The sequence below is a fragment of the Lissotriton helveticus genome, chromosome 8 (assembly GCF_964261635.1).
Source record: "Lissotriton helveticus chromosome 8, aLisHel1.1, whole genome shotgun sequence".
In the NCBI taxonomy this organism is placed as follows: Eukaryota; Metazoa; Chordata; class Amphibia; order Caudata; family Salamandridae; genus Lissotriton; species Lissotriton helveticus.
In genome coordinates this window covers 50,077,275-50,099,096 of record NC_136069.1, presented here as the reverse complement: position 1 = coordinate 50,099,096, position 21,822 = coordinate 50,077,275, and the positions used below count along the sequence as shown (strand labels likewise).

The 21,822-nt window shown below is 48.4% G+C and overlaps 1 long non-coding RNA gene across 1 annotated transcript in view; it reads left to right on the top strand.

Annotated features, from left to right (window-relative positions):
• LOC144772345 (uncharacterized) overlaps positions 1–21,149 on the top strand; it is a 56,339-nt gene extending 35,190 nt beyond the window's left edge. Inside the window, exon 3 of the long non-coding RNA XR_013599719.1 lies at positions 20,843–21,149. This is a non-coding gene — a long non-coding RNA (uncharacterized LOC144772345). The remainder of the gene's footprint in view (positions 1–20,842) is intronic.
• The last annotated feature ends 673 nt before the right edge of the window (positions 21,150–21,822 follow it).

Genomic DNA, 21,822 nt, shown 5'->3' with positions numbered 1-21,822 from the left:
TATTTAACCCCCTGATGTTTAAAGTGATCCAAGTGATTTTACCTGCCCTATCCATCATAGATCAAAGTGAAGCAACTTGCAACTTAAGAGATCAATGAGCACACCTTCAGATACAGTAATCCATTCACTGTCAGCACACTTCACACAGCTGTACATAAGTAACATCACCAAAGCAGTCACCCCATCCCCCACCCAACACCAGAACACAACAAAAAACAGTCCCAACTTCCCCGTTACCCTCCACCCCCCTGGCAACCAATCCCCTGTCCCCATCCCAAACACCCCGAACCCCCCTCCCACTTCAGCACCACAAACATGCCAAAGCCACCCCAATGCCCTCCCAAATCCCCCCCCCTGCCCACCAGCAAAGCAAGCCAGATTTGGGGTACACCCATATGTGGGGGGCGTAGTCAGAACACTCCCACTTAGTAGGAGTGGACCAAGCACTAATAACATAACAATGCAGTATGCATCCCGTATATATCAGGCACACAGCTTCCGCCGTGACTCCAGGACAACCAACTATGCACCGTAGATTGAAAAATAGGTGCTGCACAATTGAGGATTAGAAGGACCCCAGCCCATGGACCCACAACCAATCCCCGCAGATTGGACTATCAATTTACCGAGCCGCCGATGAGGCGTTATAGAATCGAAAATTCTTGATGCGTTATCTACAAAATATTTAGTTGTTAGTTGCATGTAGTTGTGTACATGTGGATGGTGACAATATACAGCTCAGACGGCTAACAGCACTCAAAAGCTTCACAAAAGCTTCTTCCCCAATCGTCCATGTGTAGGGTGCAACAGTGCTTCAGTGCACTGGCTCAGTATGTCTCCTGGCAGCATGTGTGGGGGGCCTTGGCGGTGTCGCTAGCTCGGTGATCTTCAAACATCGCATCCACACCCCCAGGTAATAAATAAAAATTAATTCCCCCCCTCCCCCGAATGAGAAACGATTATTCTATAGAATTGGCAGCTGCCTACATACTGTTCAAAACATTACAGCCATGCTTAATTATTTGCCTAAAATGCATGATTGCCAACATGCTGTGGGCAGTCTGGTCTCCCTAAAGGATAAAAGTATCCTCGGAACGATTCTTTGTCAGACACGGTGTGTAGGAACATCAACGGTTGTTTTTAGCCCTCATCCCTTTGACATCTACCTCCGACCAGGACATGAGTGGCATAAGATGTTATTATGGCCCACTGCAGAGTGGTTGACTGCAACATTATCTCATTGGAAATACAGCAACATTTTCAGCATGCTGTTCCTCTTGGCCAGGGCCAGAGCCTGCTCCCCTCCCACTCTCAGCTTGAAGACCTTTACTAGCCCCACTAACTGTGCAGACTTTACAGAAGCTCAATGGAGTGAATGTGGTGAAGCTTCACCTCATTCATGACATGGATTCCTGTAAAAAGTCTAAGCGCCATTGCTATTACCCCTAACAATACCTGACTGCAAGACGGTTTTGGCGGGGGGAGGCCATCTACAGAGCTTGAGAATTCCCGATAAACACCGGAAGATCTAGTGAAAGTATAGGATTCCTATAATCTAATAAGTGAATAATACAATGGGTTTTATTGAAACTTTATCGGGTGGAATTTTGTTTTGGGGATTGTGCTGCAATTATTGTTCTGTTTACCAACAAAATCAATACATTCGATTTTTTAGGTCTCGCCTGTCGATGCGCATGCGCATCGAGCTTGCGAGCCTATTGCGGCTTAAACAACCTTTAACTAGCAAGCAAGGAATCGTGGCGATTCCTTGCAGTGCCCGTGACTTTTAAGCTCAATGCGCATGTGCATTGAGCTTAAAAGCGCGTGCACAGCCGCCCGCATTCCTCCGACACCTTTGAAGTGAAGCTTAGCTTCACTTCAAAGGCCCGGCTTCTTCACACCCACATGCCGCTCTCGCTCTCCCCGCTCCGCCCCCTCCCCTGCCCGCCGTGTGACCTCGGCCACAATAGCCGTCTTAGCTTGAGATTGCTCTTCCACAGAATTCACTCGCACTTTCACCTGTGCAGATTTCTAAAAAGTCGGCGTAGATTGCAATGAGTGTGCCTGCCATGGTGTTCTTCCTATTACAGAACTAGCGTTGACTGCCTAGGTACACGGAGGCTGCATTCTCAAAAAAAGCCAAGGAAATATCACTGCGACTCTTTGGTACAGCGGGAGAGAAGCTACAATAAAATTCACTGCTTGCTGCAAACTCTCCCCATAATGCTTTGCAGGGCCTCGCCTTTAAAATATATTTTCAACCATATCTCTGCCGAGGCTGTTCTTACAGCGTACCTGTTCTTCTCAGTTAAACATTGCCACAATAGCCGTCTTAGCTTGAGATTGCTCTTCCACAGAATTCACTCGCACTTTCACCTGTGCAGAGAATTCCTGTGCTTGTGAAGGGTGGCATGATGGGACAGAACCTGCCTCCTCCTTCAAAGACAGTTTGAAAGGATGCAGCAGTCTGCCAAGTCTTTTCACTCTGTAACTTAGTAGTGCAAATGGTGCTGTGTTTCGGCCCTTCCGTTAGTTTTTGCCCTGCCCCTGCCCCCGCCTCAACCCCCCCCCCCACTGGGAGCCCATCACTTCATCTGCATCAGGGTGCGCTTCCTGATGTAAGTACTGTTTACCGAGCATGGAGCTTGTAAACCTTTAATTCACGTGCTTTTCCTGGATTGCTCTTTAAGCCTGAAAACAATATGTTTCCCGTGAAGGGCGGAACTAGCTGTCTTTCTGAGCGGAGCTGCATTCAGAAAAGGGAGTGTTATTTTATTTTATTTCATTTTTTTTACGGAGTGCGTAATTGGGCTTATTCCACGCATTTGTGTGATTTACCGCTTTAAAGACTGAAAGACTCTTTTCCTTTGATAATTGATTTTTGCCAACTTCATTCTTGTGTGCTGGAATCTTCTGGCTCTTGCAGCTTGATGCGTCATCAGCCGGCGTTAGTTTTTGCCCTGCCCCTGCCCCCGCCTCAACCCCCCCTCCCCCCACCCCCCCCACTGGGAGCCCCTCACTTCATCTGCATCAGGGTGCGCTTCCTGATGTAAGTACTGTTTACCGAGCATGGAGCTTGTAAACCTTTAATTCACGTGCTTTTCCTGGATTGATCTTTAAGCCTGAAAACAATATGTTTCCCGTGAAGGGCGGAACTAGCTGTCTTTATGAGCGGAGCTGCATTCAGAAAAGGGAGTGTTATTTTATTTTATTTCATTTTTTTTACGGAGTGCGTAATTGGGCTTATTCCACGCATTTGTGTGATTTACCGCTTTAAAGACTGAAAGACTCTTTTCCTTTGATAATTGATTTTTGCCAACTTCATTCTTGTGTGCTGGAATCTTCTGGCTCTTGCAGCTTGATGTGTCATCAGCCGGGTTGGGTCCTTCCCCACCCAAAACAGAGCCAGCAAATCTGTGCCTCGCCAAGTATGCAACGTCAGCACGAGTGCTGGGATATGGCCCTTTGCTGCCAAACAGCTCTCCGATGAGGCCTGGCCGCAACTTATCCTGCTCTGAAGGCATGGATCTTTTCAGAGCGCAGCACATCAAAGGGCTTCTCCTCCCCTAATTATTCATGGCCGGCCACAGGCCGGCCGTACTTTCAGTTTCCCGAAACGGCTTCTCCTCACCTAATTAGGGGAGGAGAAGCCCTTTGATGTGCTTCACACCAATGCGCCTCACAGTCATTCCTAAGTCAGTACTCTGCCTCTGCCCAAGACCTGCCTTCTAACACTTTGAGCCTCGCAGGCAGGCCTGGCCAATTGCTGCTTGTTTGTATTTGCTTCGGCTGCCATTCTCAGACTCCACGATCTGCTCATGTGACATGGTTGCTCCACAAGACGCTTTACACATTACACTCATCTGCCTGAAGTGGGAGAGCATATGTCATAAGTACATATGTCCTCTTCTTTTGCCTCTGAGTTTTAAACAAGCAAAGCTGGTCCTTCTGTACTTGCAGTTTCACTTCTAATGTGTGTTGTTATTTATCATGATGTTTAGCTGAGGTGTATCACGCTCGTTCATGAGTTTGATCTTTTCATACTGTGAAATGTTTTCTAAGTTGTTTTTGATTGTCTTACCGCTGGAGGTCTCCCTGTGCTACATTTAGCCACTCACACATGCAACGCCACTCACACATGCAACGCCACTCACACATGCAACGCCACTCACACATGCAACGCCACTCACACATGCAACGCCACTCACACATGCAACGCCACTCACACATGCAACGCCACTCACACATGCAACGCCACTCAACCACGCAACACCACTCAACCACGCAACGCCACTCAACCATGCAACGCCACTCAACCATGCAACGCCACTCAACCATGCAACGCCACTCAACCATGCAACGCCACTCAACCATGCAACGCCACTCAACCATGCAACGCCACTCACACATGCAACGCCACTCACACATGCAACGCCACTCACGCACGCAACGCCACTCACGCACGCAACGCCACTCACGCACGCAACGCCACTCACGCACGCAACACCACTCACGCAACGCCACTCACACACGCAACGCCACTCACACACGCAACGCCACTCACACCCACGCAGTGCCACTTTCAGACACACAACGCCACTCACACCCACACAAGCCCACTCTCACACACGCAACGCCACTCACACACGCAACACCACTCACACACGCAACGCCACTCACACCCACGCAGTGCCACTTTTACCCACACAGCACCACTTTCAGACACACAATGCCACTCACACCCACGCAAGCCCACTCTCACACACGCCACGCCACACTCACCCATGCAATGCCAATCACACACGCAACGCAAATCACACACGCAACGCCACTCACACACGCAACGCCACTCACACATGCAACGCCACTCACCCACGCAACGACACTCACTCAAAGCCACTCACACCCACACAGTGCCACTTTCACACACACTGTGCAGTGCACAATAGGTCTCGCAGTAGGAAAGTTGGAGCTATTGGTTTTGTAAATGACAAAGCCCTTTATGTTTTTAAAATGAAAACAAAAATAAAAGGCATTGTTATTGGCAATTGTAATAGCTCCAACTTTCCTACTGCGAGACCTATTGGCAACGCCAGTGCTTGTCTCTCATAGGCTGCATTTCCTCCTAGCCCTGATATCGTGCTATACCTGAAAGTCATTGATGTGTGATTTTTTTTTTAAACACAGCATACAGTAACATATTTTTCTTTATGAGCTCACTTCTTTGGAAAATTGTAAACAGCCACGGTAATTCGTCTCTCTTCAGTGTGTCCCCACAGTTCCTCTCATACAACTAACAAGTTTATGAATGCTTTTCCTGTCAGTAGTGCATGTGACCACTTATGTGGCTCCGAAACATCTTTAAAAGAGGGAAACAGACAGTGGCGTAGCATGGGGGGCAGTCTGCCCTGGGCGGCACGGGTTTTGGGCGCGGCAGCCTCCCCCCACTCTTCCCTGCGGCCATAGGAATCACCAGCACCCCCACTCTTATATATGGCAGCCGCAGGGACAGGGGCGTGGCTAAGAGGCCGATGAGGACGGCCGCATGAGCTAGGAGCTTTGCGCCGACCCCTCGCTTTATCCTGGACTGGGGACCAGTACCGATCGCCTGAGAACCGGGGATTATGCTTGTGGGCACTGGGGGCCGGCAACGACAACATCAGGCAACGTTAGATACAAGGCGGAGAACGGAAACCGAGAGGAGTGCTGAGCTTGGCCCGAGCTTGCACAGTGGCACCAGCGGCGGCCGTTCATCCTCTTTCATGAACCCAGAGGAGTGACTCAGACTGGAGCATTTGAGACTAGGAGGTCTCTTTCTGCAGGTAACGAGCGCCACCCGCCCCTTGGCTTGGCAGGACACTTGCGGTGGTCACAGAGCGGGGTCTGCGGAGGCACAAGCATTGTGGGTGTCGGCTCGGCTCTGGGAGTACCCGGCTGTGGGTAATCACGAGGTGAGCGACGAACAGTCGGAGTGCGACCTGCAGTGGCCCGACCGGAGGAGGCGTAAGGAAATTGGAGCAGTGCCTCTCCTGTCTGGGCGTCACTCCGAGGGCTATACGAGGGGGATTGTCCCTGGATTCGACCTCCCTTCCCCCTATCGCGAGCCTGGGCGCTCTCAAAATGGCGCTGGTGGCGGCTGGTCAGCTGTTATTGTGTGCCGAGAGAAAGGATTCGGACCGAGATGGCTGCAATTTAAAGGCTTCTAGGAGCGTGGAGCGGCATCCGACCCCCTGAACTGGCAAGATATTGACTGGGCGGGAAACAGCCTTAATCACGACTCTTTAACAACGACGGTATTAAACAACGAATTTTAACAACGACCTTTCCTGAACAACGAATCGTTTAAACCACGGCTCACTTGAACAAGGACTACATGAACAATGAAAAAACTTACCTGGTTCAATCTGCTGCATGTGGTTCGCACTTCTGTTTCCAAATACATTCTCAACAAAAGCGGATGTCTGGGTTAAGAAAGTTATTCATCTTGGATTGTTCTGCCCCCACTATATTTAAAAGTTAGGCAGCCACATTATTGGTTTACTAATTTATTTGAAAAGTGTATGTAGCACTGCCCGTCATGATTAAAAAAGAACAGGGAAATTAAAAAATGAATTATTATTTAAACAGAATTGGAACTCTTAAAGAATGCTTATGGAAATGATGAGCATGTTTTAGCGCAAGGCTAGCTGCCATAGCATAAATGATTAGGCCTGTGTTGACAGAAAGGGCACAGGTCAGCTCTCCTGGAATCAGGATTAGGAAACTTGAGTTACACAGTGACCTTTCGAGCTCCTTGATAATTTCTAGAAACTGTGGACCGGGACCAAAAAGAAATCTGATAACATCTCACAGGCAAACTTTTACTAACACGGTTTCGAGGGGAGCGGATTTAATGTACTTTTATTTACTACGACACCCACCTCAGATGAAATACTTTACCGATTTGATTTTACAGATGAATGGACTTCGCATGCACATGCCAGGTTGCACTGGAGACATTTCTTTACAGTTGACGAAGTCGACTCACTGAAGCACATCTACGTGTTGTTGTGCTGAGTGAAGGGACAGGTGTCCTTTGTAAATAGTACAGGAAAGCACTGGGGGTATAATGTGGTAATAAGCAAATTGTATATTTGTCGTGGTTCGGGAAGTCGTAGTTAAAAATGTAGTGGTTCGAGGTTCAGCATTCGTGGTTTAGGAATTCGTTGTTTAGGAGGTAGTGGTTTAATCATACAACCTGACTGGGCATATGGCAAGGAGGTCACGGAGACGAGAGTGCTGAGAGTATTGCCTGGCTTGGAAAGTGCCTGACAGGGACGTGATGAGTGGCAGCCGGAGGAGAGGGCAGACACGTTGCCTGTGGCAGCTCGACCAATGGTGGCTGGCGGGGGTCTAGGCGGCGCCCCTCTTGGCTGGGTTAAGCATTGCGGGCTCGCTGGAGGGCGCAGCTTGAAGACCCGCCCATCCTCTTCCAGGCACTGAGGAGTGGAAGGCTTCGTACCTGGGAGGCGCAAGGGAGTATCTCCTGAGGGCGATTGAGGCGGCAGTGCACTAATAGGGGTAATTGGTGGACGCCTATACAGGCACACAGAGGTCCCTGGAGGATCGGGTGAGCGGGGACTGTGGAGTTGGCCTGGTCGCGAGGGCCAGTATGATAGCGGAGGAGCCTGCAAAACAACGAACCGGTAGGGGTGACGGGCAGACGGCGGAGCGGGTCAAGTTGGCCCTGCAGAGCAGAGACTGCGTGGGGAGAGGCAGAGAAGCAGGGGGCCACTCTCTGGGAGTTCGGACTGCGGTCATTGCTGGGAGCACAGTGGATGGACTTGACCTGTAAATGGTAGTGCTACATCTGGGGACAAGTGGAGGTCCACCCCCAGCGATGGTTGAGGAGATCAGGGGATGCCTCTTGAAAAGAGACACTGGCCACGGGCGTGCTGTGACCTGGCAGGGCGCCCCAATCCAGGTGGGACCCGCATGGCTGTATCGGCCCCAGGATTGAGAGGCTTGGCTGGATGGGACCCTTGCTGAAAAGCACCAGCCCCTGGTTACTGGTCTCTTCCTCTGTATACACAGGGGAGTGATATGGACTGCAGGAGGGGGGACTCCCTACACCTCAGAGACCGATAATAACGGAGGTTGCTAAGTGAATGGTTAAGAGGACTGTTGGGAGGAAGTAGGGGGTTCCCCTGGATGCTAAGCGGCGAGAGGTCTGTTGTGGGATCCAGCAAGTGGAACCTCCTTAGCAGTAGGTGTTCTCTGGCGACTATCGCCTGCTCGAGCGAAGCGGAGGGACTGCCAGAGGGTTGGGCCGGTGTTGGTTGTCTGAAGCGCTACATCTATGAGGAAGCCTCGAGGGAAGCAGGGGGAAGCACCCCCGAAGCCGGAGGACAAGGTCGTGGGTCGAGGGACACAGGAGATAGTGGAGCCACAGACTGGGAGAATGATGCAGCAGCAGGTCGACCAGATACTCAAAAGCCATTAGCGACACTAGAGGTACCCTCCAGCAGGACATTGCACATGTGGCGCATGGGTTGGGTCTTCTTTGTCCGGACCATGCTAAATTGGCTGACCGTGTTAAACAGACTGAAGCAAAGGAGGAGGTCCTAGAGCCTGCTCAGAAGGCGTTGGAAGCTCAGATGAGCGACGTCACGCACGGTTTACAAACCCTGGAGCGAAGGGCTGAAGACGCTGAAGGGCGAAACAGAAGGAACAGCATACGGGTGGTGGGGCTGCCGGAAGGGATGGAGGGGGCCAATACGATTGACTACTTAGAACATTGGCTGCGGACTGAGGTAGCCCCTGAGGGCTTGACCCCCTTCTATACCTTGGAGAGGGCACATAGTGTACCGGCTCGACCATTGGCTCCCGGACGCCCGCCCAGGCCGTTGGTAGCAAAATTGCAACACTATAAAGATAGGGACCTGCTGCTGCATAGGGCTCGCTCCTCTGGCTCCTACAGGGTGGACGACAATAACGACACATTGTTCCCGGATTACACGTTTGAAGAGCAGTGCCGTCGGGCTTTGTTCCTGGAGGTCAAGAAGGCACTCCGTGATGAAAGTCTTCAATATTCCCTGATGTTCCCTGCGCGCTTGCGGGTGACCATGGATGGAAAGACGTATTTCCATGATAGTCCTGAGGAGGCAAGGACCTGGTTAGAGTCCTATAGAACAGGGTCGGGTGAAGCAGGACGTCTGGCCGCCTGCGGACGCTCCGCGCCCACACCGGTCGCAGCGCATCAGACTGCGCCGGCATGGCAATCCGAGACCCACAGGTACTCAAACGGAGAAGGAGAGAACGGTGGCGTTACATGCGGTATCGGCAATATTGCAAGAAAGTAGGGCGGCATCGACGGTGGTGACTGAATCAGAGAAGGGCTCGGAGGGAACGCATTCCGATGGAACTGATATGGACAGTGTTCAACTGCCGCTTGTCACGCCAGGGACAGCGAATGAGATTGTAGACGATTAAACTTGTAAGACTGCTTCTTGAAAGCCCGCAGGAATGGCTGACCCTTGCATATCACTTTCCTCCCCATGGGTTTCTAGAAATTCACGAGTAGTAGAGGCATTTAGGGTGGTGGGAACACAGCGGCTCCCTCAGATTGGACTGCCTCACAGCGGTGGCGTCAAAGGTCAGATTTTCTCCACTCTTGGCCAGCCCTCCTGTCTTTTACAGTTTGTAGCCCCTCGGTAGCTACTGGAGGGGAAGTTAGTTTTTTGTTTGGATGGGAACTAGATATTTGGTCCCTGTTCTGAGGTGGTGTAGGAAGGTAGATCCCTGACTATGGTTGCCCCCAACTTTTTGCCTGGTGTTTTGCTGGTTTTCTGACTTAGTTGACCTGGGGCCCTGCTATTCAGGACCCCAGGCCCACTGCTCTCTCTGTTAAAATGGATTCCATGTGCCTTAGGTACATATCTAATTGGATACTGAGTCACCTTATCAGTCCCTGTACAGTGTACCTTAGGTACCCAGGGCATAGGTGTACCCAGGGCCTACCAGGGGCAGCAGCATGTATTATGCCACCCCTGGCTGGCCATCCAAATCTGACACAACTGGCTGCACGACAGCTGGGGCAAGGTGGTGTAATCACCCTTTGCTTTAGATATAGTATACCTATATCTAACCCTAAATGGACACACAGATCTCCTATCAGTCACTCCTATGGCAGGCCTTGACAATCCTGAAGGCAGAGTGCTTGGAATCGTGTGAGATGGTGAGCTGAGCCTGTCTGCGGCTTTCGGGATCTATCCCTTAGCCGTTTCCATGATATCGCATACCATATACTCTTAAGTGCATTATAATCCTCGCGGTTATATGACAACTCTGGTATCGCTTTATCAAAACATGTCGAGTAAGGTGTCATACGAATTGGAATACTAACCCCTCGCCAATTCTGGCGACGGGGTTAGCATTCCACCCTTCTAGAGGGACACGACATGTATGTAACCTGTAACCCCGGTTAAAGTCAGACAGAGCCTTAGCTCCACAAAATGGATGCTGCCACCGAGACACAAGTCTGCCCTCCTGCTGCTGGGAGTCCTCCCAGAGCAGGAGGCAAGGACAAAGGGTTTCCTGCCAGGGGCGGTGCCAGAACCGTCCCAGACAGGGTTTTGTGTATTCTAGGTAGGCAGGGCTTTAGAGGACGGTGACTGCAAGTGGCACCCCGGTGCTCACTGTGCATAGGCCGGCTTGAACCAGTTCCAGGGGCACACCAGACCCTGAGCTGGGGAAAGCCCGCCAAAGGAGAGGGGTGTAACCACCCCCCTCCTAGTCCCACCCATAGGGCAGGACTTAGTCGCGTGCCAGCCCCCTTTTGCAGGATAAAGGTAGGAGCAGGCCCCCTTCCAAATTAGATCAATCTTTGAATCCTGAACCGACCTTCTACAAGAAGAACTCAAGACTCTACACAAGATTTTCTCCCTTGTGACTAAGGAGTAGTCACCCTGCAGCAGCAGGCACCAACCAAGCTTCGCGGTTTGTTGCCAGTCTCTCCTTCGGATCAAGACTGCTTCATCATGACGAGAACCGGCTTCCCTGGCACCTCTGACCTCAACCTACATCATCAGCCCAGCTGTGATCCGTGGGTGCGACGAGACCTCGAGGGACCGGCCATCTTCTGAACTGCACGACGCTTGTCCAGCACGACATCCGAGTGACCCTCGACCGAGTGCTTTGGGGTAAGAGAAGCCCCGACCCTGAGCAGCTCCAGCACCGAAGTTCAGCCCCCTTGCATCCACGAGATCTGCGTGGGGCCCTTCTGCTCTTTGCTGCTTACCGCGTTGTCCAGGTCGCTTGCCCGTTGGCTAGTGGCCCCTTCACGATGCTCCACAACGACAAACACTGCTGGTCTGGTTGCTCCAGACTGGCCCTTGCTTCCCTCCATCAGAGAAGTATCCTGGACCCTCCTGGTCCTCTCAAGACGCCATTTTAGGTCCACCGCGTGGGCCTTGCATTTGCCAAGACTTGTTGCCCCAATCCTGGGTCCAGCGACGTCGACAGCAAGAACCTTCGTGGGACAGCTCGCACCTCCATCCTGGTCGCCGACAACGCCTCCTGGTCCGAGAGACTGCAGAGCCCAGCAGCGCCCACTCACCTGACTGCGGTGACTTCGCCCGGTGCCATCCTGGTGCCCACTTAATCACTGGCTAGTGATTCAGAACTTGGTCCCCTCTGCTTTCAGGTTTTCTTCTTCCCTGATCCAGGCTTGGATCTCTTCGAACTTTTCTTCACTGGCCGCCTGCCAGCAACTTCTTCTTCAGGCTCCTGGTCCGTCAACGTGGTTTTCCGACGCAACTTGAACCCTATGCAGCCGCAGCCCCTGGGCTAGGTAAATCCAGCACTCCGGTGCCCCAGCATAGTCCAACACTCCAAGTGTTCGGATCCACTCCCGTTTTCGTCCCAGCTAGTCGGGTTCGCCCGAGAACAGTAACTTTGTGAATTCTAGCTTCCATAGGCTTTTTCCCGCCTTACGCGTGAGAGTTCCCACTCTGCACGTGGCTTCCCTAGGCCTCCTGCTTCTAACCTGAGTGTTCAGTATTGTAGGCCTAGCGTTTCTAAAGCCTCTGAGAATCGTTACTTACCTGCTAGTAATTCGCATTCCACTTTTGTAGTATATGGTTTTTCGTGCCCCTCGGGCATTTGTGTAAACTGTGCAACTTGAAGTATTTTTATAAGAGTTTTGTTGTGTGCTTAGCTCCCTGTCTCATAAAGAGCCAGGGTAGTCTTGTTATAAATAAATACACTGTTTATTTTCATAACAACTTGTGTGGTGTCCTTTCACTTGGTGTTCAAGGGGTAATGTGATGGTAAAACAGCTGGCTTAACACGCCCTCTAGAGTCTTAGCCTTAGACTGCTCGTATCCATGCTACTAGGATAGCTGGTCTATAAGGTTGACTTACAACCAATCATCAATAAGGGTTGTTTGGACTGATATATAGTGATCACTAGAATAGTGAGCACTGCACATCAGGCCAACTTCTCACAGGTGGGGATGTTGGTTTTTTTTTTTTCCTCTGGGGAAGTTAGGGCCACCTGTGTGTCCATATGGAGTGGGCAGCCACTTTTGAGACCTTGACTACAATATGGGGACATTGCCTGAATTAAAGTGCATCGCATGGAACGTGCGGGGATACATACAATGCTGCGGAGTTATAAGGTGCATGCTTACCTGGTGCAACGGGGGGTCCACATCACTTTCCTCCAGGAAACCCATATTGGCCGTACTGAGGGGGTGGCGTTGCAGCGTAGGTGGAGAGGGCAGCTATTTTGCACAACATACTCGGCCTTCACTAGAGGAGCATTGATATGGGTCAGAGCAGGGGTCCGTTCCAGCCGACGCAGCATTTAGTGGACCCAGAAGGGAGATTTGTGGCTGTGGCGGGACGCCTTAATGGTACAGATGTGACATTGTGTAGTGTCTATGCTCCCAATGTGGATCAGGTGGCCTTTTTTACCCAACTGTCGGGGGGGTTGGCGATGTTCCTGACCGGCTCGGTAATAATGGGTGGTGACCTTAATTCTATAACTGATGTTGACCTGGATCGATTGCACCCCCCGTTGCCCAAAGCGCCCATCCACAGAATCTCCAAGTTCAGGCGGACTGGCAAGATAGATGGGGGTTAATAGACACGTGGCTGGCGTTACACCCGAGAGAGAGGGATTACTCCTTTTTATCAGCGTTGCACGAATTACATGCGTGGCTAGATGCCCTATTATGCACCCCAGACATTCATTCTAAAGTGGGCCATAGTGAATACCTCATGCGAACACTCGGATCATAACCCGTTATTATTGCGGATAAACTGGACCCAAGAGAGACCAGCGATTCCGACTTGGTGGTTGCGGTCCGAGGCCCTGGAGGATCCAGTTTTCTGTGAAGAGGTTGAGACGTGCATTACTCAATAGTGCCTCGAGAATGAAGGCACAGCCTCAACGTCGTCCAGGGAATGGGATGTTTTTAAAGTGATAGTGAGGGGATTATGTATAACTAAAATGATGGGGGTGCAGAGATGGACACTGCTCAAAACCCACGCTGTAACTTGGAAGGGGCGGAGTTCCAGCATATGATGTGCGGCTGCCCACACATAGGAACGTACTGGGAGGAGGTAGTGGGCATTCTTTGCGACGTTACAGTGAGATGGTTGGAGCCTGACATGAGTACTTGCTTATTGCATTGGTTTCCACACACCCCCAAAACAAAGGTAACAAGTACATTTGTAGATCTAGGCTTGTTGCTAGCTGAGAGGGACATCACGACGCACTGGGAATCAAGGCGAGGGCCCAATTTCGGGAGGTGGAAAGCAGAGCTAATTAAATGGGCAACAAGTGAAAGAACAGTCCGGCTTCAGCAGGCTAAACGGTCTAATAATGATAAGGCATTGGAGCCATCTACGGCATGGGAGGCCATAGTGGTATCATTGCTGAAACCACAGGTAGATTCAGATGAAACCTCGATCCCAGACGTGCAGACAGTGAGGTACTGAGATTCTGAGCCCGTTTCATAAAAGTCGTCGTATCATGACGATTTTTGTAATAGCAGACCGAAAATGACGAATATATTATGACCAGGACCAGGGTTCATTTCCCAATGCGGCAGGGTCTTGGGTCAATGTCCACGGACTCGATAATTTTCGCTTAGGTGCCTACCCTAACCATGGGTCCCACTCTGCAACTCTGGGCAATAGCTTGCTTAATCTCCACAACGGCCCCTGCAACGCCGGGGATGCCTGGCTTCACCTTGGGGTGCCCTCTCACAGGGAAAGCCAGGACGGGTTCCCCAGCGGTAAACAGCGCCAGGACGCCACGTAACGAGGTAACAGTGCGCTTTACAAGTATACATACATTACATTACATTATGTACGAGTGTTTTCATCATGTTCGAGTGATGGATTCACTATGAAATATGGGATTCCATTCTGAACCCTCGGGTTCCATTTTGTGTACGGCAGCCATTTTGTGGTTGCCCTCACATAGGCCGATGACTGCGGCCGAACGAGTCCTTGGGACACATACACCTTTAGCTGACTCTTGTGTGACCTGGGCAAGCTGACTCCGTTGCACGAGGCCAAACTGGTTAGGCCAGTTCCTTTCCCAGTAGCTGATCAAGATTACGAAGTAAGGCACAGGACACCATAAACCTTTTACTGCACACAACTATGACTTATCTTACTCACACCTGTCTATGCTCCTTTCTTTATGGCCTGTTTACGATGAGGAGGTGCCCATTTTTATTAGGGGTCCGTTCGATTTACCTGATGAAGAATGTTGGGGTAATTGATGGTGGGCTGGACAATAAAATGTGGGTTTGTCATGCAATGCTTTTGATGTGCACATGGGATTGGTCAACTGTAAATAAGGAATGTTGCCTGAAGCACAATATTTGGTATAAAAGGGATGACTTGCTTTGTCAAATTGAGCAGTCTCCTGAGAACATACACCGTGTTGTACTTCTAGGATATCTGTTACTGGTTGCAGCCAATAAAATTTTATCTTTGACGTCACCAAGAAGTTTCTGCGTTTCTGTAGTCTGAGACAGGAGAATCTGAAGTCTTTGGGTGTGTCCCCTGGCACCGCTGGTTTCTAAATAACCCGGTACTTCAACAGGGGCCCCCTGAAGCCTTGAGAGTAAGATGGAAACCCCTGTCTCGAACATTTTGGGATGCAGCTGCAATGGCGGGCAGGCTGTTCTGTATTGCTGATATTGTAATCTGTGCTGCTGTAGGTTTTGTTGATATGTCAATGTTAAGCTGTTAGTAGATGAGACATACCAGTGGAGAGAGGTGGGTGGGGAGGGGCATGGGAGTGGGGTGGCCTATTCTTTTTGTTATATCGCTCAGGCGTAACAGCACTGGCATGTCTTTGTTGCTATTAAGAATTGGACCTTTCTCCGATTGCTGTCTATCACTATGGCTCATGGCTAGCCAGGGATAGACCAAGATTGTATGAATATACACATCATGCCTGAAACACTAGGATACAATGAACCAATTGTCCAGGGGAGATGTTGATAGGATGCACACTGAGTATCACTACGGCTATATTACATGCCTGTTGTGAAAACAAAATCAATAAAAAATATTTTTTGTTTTAAATGGCTGCTGCAGGGACCACCACGGGCAGCAAAGGGTTTTAGCTACACCACTGGAAACTGATGAGGGCTTAAGCTGGAGCTCCCTAGACTGTAGCACACACAGCTGAAAGTCCCCAGAGCTCACTAGACTGAAGTCATGTACTGTCATACCGGAGCTCACTAGATTGAAGTCATGTAGTGTCATACCGCTGAATGTCCCAGGAGCCCCCTAGACTGTAGCGTCTGTTGTCACACACCGCTGAAAGTCCTGGAGCTCACTATACTGTAGCCTTGTTCTGTCACCCTTGCTGCAAATTCCCTGCGTTCTGTAGACTGCAGACGTCTGCTGTCACATACTGCAGGAAGTCCCCAGAGCTCAACTGATTGTAGCCATGTATTGTCATACCGGAGCAAATTATTCTGCTTACAACATACCCCACATGGACGCCCTCCAGAACCTTTGCCTAATGATCAACATGTGTCCTGCTCACACTCCACACAACTGACTTTACCACACCAACATCTGCAGAACACCCAAGCTGCCTCATTCTGGATCTGCCTATAGCAGGGCACATGCCAAGGTGACACACAAACACACACCCATCCACAGAGCAGGATAGCAGAATACTACCTAGACACCCGTTCTAACAATTGAGCAACACATGTATCCCATCCCCAGAGCAGGATAGCAGAATACTACCTAGACACCCGTTCTAACAATTGAGCAACACATTTATCCTAACAACCTAACAATATAAAACACACACCCATCCCCAGAGCAGGGTATCAGAATACTACATAGACATCCGTTCTAACAATTGAGCAACGCATTCATCCAAACAACCTAACAATATTAAACACACACTCCTCCCCAGAGCAGGATAGCAGAATACTACATTGACACCCATTCTAACAATTGAGCAACACATTTATCCGAACAATATAAAACACACACCCATCCCCAGAGCCGGACAGCAGAATACTACATAGATACCCGTTCTAACAATTGAGCAACCCATTTATCCTAACAATATAAAACACACTCCCATCCCCAGAGCAGGATAGCAGAATACTACATAGACACCCGTTCTAACAACCTAACAATCTAAAACACACACCCATCCCCAGAGCAGGATAGCAGAACACTACTTAGAAAGCCGTTCTAACAATTGAACAACACATTTATCCTAACAACCTAACAATATAAAACACACACCCATCCCCAGAGCAGGATAGCAGAGTACTACATAGATATCCGTTCTAACAATTGAAGCTTTGTTTCCCCTTTCTCCTGTATTTGTATTTCAGTCTGGAATACTGACATAATCATTGTGTTTTCCTGCTTATCTACTGTCTATTATGTTTCATATACTCATTTACTTGAATGTATAGTCATCTTTTTTAACTCGAAGTAGCATTCACTGAATTTCAAACATGTATTACATGCCATATTTGATTTATGATAGTTCATCTAATATTCATATTCAAGTATATGTATTCATGTACTTTTACTTACTCCTAGAAGTAAGTGAAGGTGCAAAAAAATGCATATGTTAAGATGAGGTAAGATGACTATTTTGATAATGGGCACATGGCCTACAGGCGAAAGCAGCAGACATTGCCAGAATGGGAGAGTCTGCCGTATTGTGGTAACACCTTTATCTAAGTTGTCCCTATATAAGGTCAACTTCAGAGTGGTAAATATAATAGTTCTAAAAGTGCCATATGGTGTGTATGTCGGATGTTAGGGGTGGTAATTTACACTCAGACCTACAGGGTCCAGAGAGGTATTAATCTAAATGCAAATATGGGCTAAGTAGCAAGAAATTGTACTTCAGGACAGATTTCACCTATAATATGTAATATGGTGTAAACACCACAGATGTAAGCAGTACAGACCTACACTCTGAATGGTCACCTAGATTAATAGGTCTAATCCAGGTCAATATCAATCCTTTAAGAGTTCCTTCTGAGACAGGCTACCTCTGCACAGATACCGGGCTACACAAGCCAGCCGCCTTGCAGGCACAGCACACACAAATGTGCTCACATGTACCCAGCACAGAGCCTCTTAGCATACCTGCACAAGAGCAGCCTTATCTTAAAAGGCAGACATTGGCAGCGAGCAAACGGCCACTCTACCATGAGTGAGACTCAGGTAGTGAGGCTCATTCACAACAAAAGTCCAAAAACCAGGTAGTTCAAATGTGAAAAATCAAGAACAAAAGGTTTGTCTCATTTGCAACAGGGACAAACCTCCCCGCACACAAGAAGTTCCCCAGCACTCACATTCTTTTCACACTTTTCTTCTAAATCTAGCCAATCATGCTTACATTCACTTTCAGTTTTACCAAGCCGCTCACTTTCTAGTGCAAAATGTTTCCTTGGCCAAATTCACATGACATAGATGCCACACCTGCCCATCGCCTTGGTCTTGCAACATTCTTCATAATTTACACAACCTTCCTTTGGTCAGAAAAAAAATACTCATTCCTTTCTTCAACTTCCTTCCCATTGGCCTATCTCTCTGTCCATCTTACAGACTCCGTATTTACAATGGAGCGTGCACTATACTCCATGCTAGTAAGCTGCAGAACTCAAAAGACTTTTGGGCAAAAATAAACTTCATGCTCAACGGCAAACATCGGCAGTTCAACTCAGACATGACTGACCAGCTTTGGTGTAGCCACATCGATCTATTATACAATTTTACCTTTGATACACCATTAGAAAATAAAGTTGCGCCTCTTCCGGAGTGCGCCCTGTCAAGCCTGAGAACAACGACAGACTCAAAGCCCGCTCACCCCAAAGCTACCTGCGAACAACCAATAACAAAGCATATAGGTGACAACGACCTGATGACACTAACGCAGGTCTTGAACACCATAAAATCATTGAGAGCAGATGGAGCCCCCGGACCAAATGGTCTTCCCAACGCCCTATTCAAGAAAGACCCCACGTTTTGGGCCAGCCAATTACTCCCTCTATTTTGTCATAGTGTAAAGACCGGGAATATTCCCGAATCGTGGAGGGGCAGCATTTTACACCCAATACATAAAGCTGGGTCTCGCTCTGACCCTAATAACTACAGGCTAATCGCCTTAATAGATGTGGAGGCAAAGATCTATGTGTCAAATATACTGGTAGAACTGGAGGCTTGGGTAAGCAGCATAGGGTTAATCCCCCCGACTCAAACAGGTTTTCGCCCAGGAATGGGAACTCTTACCAACTTATCTGCAATAACCCTACTAGCAAAAAGGGCAATTGACAACTCTAACGCGCTGTATACTTGTTTTTTAGACTTAAAAGCGGCCTTTGATAAAGTACCAAGATCCAAACTCTGGGCCAAAATGAAAGCCTGGGGTGCGCCGCCAAAGCTAATGGGAGCAATTATAGAGCTGTACTCACAAACCTGGGTCCATGTGAAAAAAGGAGACGGCCGATGTCTGACAAATAAATTCCGCACATTTAATGGTTTAAAACAAGGCTGCGTATTGGCCCCCTGCCTTTTCAACATTTATACAGCGGACCTAGAAAGCGATTTACGCTCTATTCAGGGAGATCCACCAAAATTGGGTAATTTACCCATAATGAGCTTACAATACGCAGACGACATAGTGCTTTTGTCACAAACTCCTCTCGGCCTACAACGCATGATCTCTAAGCTAGCGTCGTACCTCTCGAATGCGCAACTGACAATAAACCTCAAAAAAACAAACGTCCTATGTTTCTCCGGCTCTCGCAAGAAAAGACAAAAATGTATCTGGAAGATAAACTCCATTACATTAACAGAGGTAGACCAATATAAATACCTGGGCATCTTACTGGACTATCAACTAAAATATAAACAGCACTTGGAACAGGGGAAATCAAAAGCTAAACAGCTCCAATTTGCTTTCAAAACAGTCCAAAAACATCTACGTGGAAACTCTACTGCCCACATCTTAAAGATCGTAGCTGCCAAATTCTTGCCATCACTCACATATGGTTCTGAGATGATGGCAACCCGGGACTTTACAGCGCTAAACCTCGCCTAATCAAGCCTCTTTAAAAACCTTTTCTCAATCCCGCGCTATATTTCGCAAGCCCAAATACGCTTGGAATACAGTCTCACAAATCAGCTCCCGGCAAGACAAGGAGCGCTAGTCAAACATTATTGGCGAATGAGGGACGCAGAAGATCACTCCCTGGCACATCTGTGCTGGCTGGAAGTGGAAAAACAGGCTGGACTTCCCAATTCAATATATAAGTCCCTCAGGCAAGCGCTGCAATCATTAGCACTGGATGAATCTTGGCATGCACCCATGACTTACACTGCTTTCAAACTGCGAACCAACAATGCAACCAAACAAGCGTCCCTATTAATGGACAAAGCTGCCGTGGCTGGTAAAAACCACACCTGGTTTGTACTGCCATCATACATCAATTTGAAGCCTGATCCATACTTGCAAGACTGCTTCAGGGACCATTACAAAAGGAAATTAAGCCTGCTAAGGTTGGGCTGCTTTGTGAGCAAAGATCGCACCCCCAAATGGCAACAGTCGTGGCCAACCTCCGACTGCCGCCTTTGTAACAACGGCGCAGAATCATTACTGCATTTAATTTGTATATGCCCTGCACTTCAGAAACCAAGGAAAGTGCTTTTGTTACCACTCTTGAGAGTTGCTCAGGTGAGAACCTGCAGGGCGGCCGTCATCATATGCCTCAGCGTGTCCTGGATAAAACTGTCTTGCAATACCATAAAAGTTTTGGAGCATGCTGCTCAGGAGCTGGGAAATAAGGCTGCAACCAAGGAGGACTCAGAAAAATAGATCTGGACACAGTCGCCCATGGACCCACCTTTATTTTCCTAACGGACTCTTTTGTTCCCGCTCCCTAGCACTTCAATTCATGTCACAAAAGTGCACCCTGATCCAATCTTACATCTTACTTTCCCTCTTACACCACCTCTTGAAAAGCCCACAAAAATGTAAGGCATAAAAGCGTACTCTGATCCAATTCATAACACCTCTCCAAAATGTATAATCCCCCTAAGACCACTTTCCCGAAAAGCCCGTGTAATTTTATATTCTTTCTCTTTCCTTATTCTTCTTCGTTTTATTTTGACTTGAAGCTGTTTTTGTGTTGTTTTAAAAAATGTAAATATCGACTAAATGGTGGTAAGATCCACCCTTTTATGATTTTATTATAAATCAAATAAAAGTATTGATTACTCATGATACATTTTGCAATGCTGCAGCAACTTACGGATGTTAACTTTTATCTTTTAGGTTTCCAACATTAATCATTGACCTACCCAACTAACCCAGACTATGGACACTCTGAGGGTTCTGTGCGATATGCCCACAACATCATATCTAATTCCAATTCACCCTTCATACCATTTGCCACAGCCAACTGACCAGTTCCTTTAACTACATGGTTGTACCGCTCCACCGCACCATTACCACATGGGTGGTACAAAGACATGGTTTTATATTTTATCATAAACAGTTTCTTGTCTGATGTAAGTCCATTGCCATTATCCATCAGAATAATCGGAGAATCCTTCTCTAATAAACATAAGGTAAATAAATCATATAACAGTGTCTGTTTCTATCCTTTCTACTGCCTCATACTCCAGCCAATTTGAAAATCTGTCAACCAAATCTAAAATTAATGTAACTGTTTCACCACTTACCAACACCATTGTTTCCACACCAAACTTGGAATATAATGCCAACCCACTTCCGATTGATAGATGTGGAAGATGCATAAAAAAAATCCTTGAAGACTTTTCCAAACGCCTGACGCATTCTGACACGCCACCATCTAATTGTCCCCTTCAGACCCATGACAAAGTTTGCAGTGCTGCTCAGTATAGAGCCAGGATGCTCAACTACGGGTGACTGTGCGCTTAAGAATTGCCCTATTGATTCATTCATTCACTCCAGTGCAGATATCTCATAATATCAAAACTTAAGCTCTCTCAGGGCATGTTTGGACACTTTCATGGTACTAAACGCGGGTTTCTTTTTTTAAAAGATTTGTCAGCATATTCACAACCTCTTAAGACATTGTTCAAACTTTGTCTATCCCTGGCTACAGCTGTCCCACAAGGAGTGGCAGGATATCTATTATTGAGCACGACACACAGCCACCAACATATCAAGCATAGAGACATCAACAAAAATTGTCACTTATAGGTACCTGACCCCAGTTTGATTGCATAGAGGGAATAAGGCGTGCAGTTATAGGTGCTGGAGGCATT